Source organism: Limulus polyphemus, unplaced genomic scaffold, assembly GCF_000517525.1.
Source record: "Limulus polyphemus unplaced genomic scaffold, Limulus_polyphemus-2.1.2 Scaffold55, whole genome shotgun sequence".
Lineage (NCBI taxonomy): Eukaryota > Metazoa > Arthropoda > Merostomata > Xiphosura > Limulidae > Limulus > Limulus polyphemus.
Window position 1 is genome coordinate 335,826 of NW_013665665.1, and position 2,520 is coordinate 338,345.

Consider the following 2,520-nt stretch of genomic DNA (forward strand, 5'->3'; position numbering starts at 1 on the left):
ACATTGAGGTTAAAGTGACCAATATAGCAATTTTTGGCAAACACCACATCTTTAAAGATACGAACTCCCATATTTGGCAGACACGACGACGAATTGGTCTCAAGTTGAAAAGGCCGGATTTTTTTGGTAATGTTTGATCAAAAGCGATATTGTTTACGTTTCTCCTCTGTGTGAGGCTTTCTCCTAACCATTCTATCCATGATCAATTATGTGTTAAAACGATTTAGAAACTTCATTTGGAGTTTTCATTTGATTCTCTGTTCATAATCTCTACTTCTTTGCTCCTGACAACAAGACAAAAATATTGTGTCAAAAAAGCTTTACAGTAGATCAATAAATTAGCATGTAAATAAAGAACTAAATCAGTTAAAGCCATTTCATCTGAGCAACGCCGGGTACTCTGCTAGTATACTATAAGGCTAATACATTTTCAGTGTGCATTATCCCAAAGAAATTCATACTTGTTTTAGTTGTATATGCTCGAAACTAAGCTAGGGACAACAAAAGGCACTACTTCACTAAACAATGACGTATATGCTAACCATTCCGAAGACATCTGAGCGGATATAATCATTTTTCAGGTCAAACAAGACATTAAACTCAAAATAAGACCCAAAACTCGACCGCTTACGAAAAGTTGACTATTCTTCTTCAGGATAACAAAGAAGAAGAATAGTGAACTATTCGAAAGCGCTCGAGTTTTGGGTCTTATTTTAAGTTTATTACATTTTATATGTGATCCTTTGTGCTAACTCTTTTATCAAGGAAGACGTTAAACTCGTAATTGAAACCACAGAAAAGACGTCTTGAGACCACAGAATAGAAGCTGGAAAATATTTCTGGGCAGAATCATGGAAATACTAGTGTTCTCTTAATAGCGCCCTGCAGTGAAGTGTAATATAGATACTGAACATCATAATTGAGGGTCAGTGTAGAAAAGGCCGAATTTAAATTTCATTTACAAGTGACAAGGGTTACTGTTCATAGTAAAACTTCTTTGAGCTTTTATTTTAATATTTTCGTAGGATTCATAAGATTCACAAAAAACTGAAAACTATGAGGTTTGAACAGAACTTTGATGTTTAGAATATGAAAACAAAATAGTACTAACAATCTTTGCTATAAATGTTATTTTTTTGCTATGATTCTAAAGTATTTACAAGAGAAAATCATTTACACGAAAAATATTTCGAATAAGAACAATGTTTGTTTAAAATCGAAGAATTAGACAGATGTAACAAAATATATCATTAATGTTATAATTAAAAAAATAGGAGAATCGATGTCATAATATGAAAATAAAATATACAGAACATGAATTGTTCGACGTATTTGTTTGTACTCTTCTACTTCAGATTCATTCATACTAAAATCGGTTTTAAACAAACCAATCAAATATTACAAAGGAGAAAACAAAGAGTTGAAATGTGCAGAGACATAAACAATAAGATGTGCATGTGTGTGTGTACGTTGGGGGTGGTTTGGGAGAAATTTATTTTATGGTAACCCTGCTGCTGAAATTACATAAGCGATACACTCTTACTGGATAATACAACGGATATGTTGTAATCAGTTCACAAAGCTCTTCTTAATCCGGCCTTTGAAATGGGTAACGGGATTGGAGGCAGTTTAGAAGCTTATAGAAAGGGAAAGAAATAAAGACATCTTTGTAAATCGGCCCGAAGAATAACGACCTTAATAAGTACGTCTCCCCACCACCTGGTCTGGAACGTTAGCGGCTTACACTAGGTAGTAAAATATAAAAGCCACGAGGCAGTTCGACAAGCTTTAAGTAAACACACGTAGTTTAAGAAAAGACAACTAGTTTAACACGGTCACATCTATGTACCAATCACAAAGTCGTTTTGCTAGAAAAGTATCGAACACTATTAGACTCTATTTGCCGAACTGTTGTTACCAAAGCAAAACAGTGATTTTACAGACAGTCTATTACTTTGTGCCTTTCGATCATTTTCCTTTGCTTCTGTTTCTGAAATAACAGATGTTTAGTAACAACACATTTGAAAAAAACAACTACTGTTTTTTGCTGACCCAGGGATAAGGTTAAATTGATAGAATAATAGTATGTAAAGAAAACGTAGTTAAATACAGTAAAATAAAATTAAAATATTTTAAATAAATGTTCAGATGTTTAGCTACATTAAATAAAGTTAAATAAGAATTGTTTTCTAATTAATAAAAATGGCAATTGCATATAATTTGTTAATGAAATCAATTATGCTGTTATACAAGATATTCTTAATGTTTTGGCATCATACAATTTAATTAAGAAACACGTACCACTTTAATCTATCCGATGGTTGTATATGGTGGAATATTAGTATTTACTATTCAAAACAATTTCACAGTTATCAGTCATGCTGTTGAACTGGACACCTCAATCAACCCTTGTGTTTCTAGCGAGTTACTTTTCACTATGCACAAGCGTGAAAACCTCACTCACACTACGTAGCTGAAAGTATTAGGTCGTTAAGAAATTAATGTAGCTTTTTTTAGATG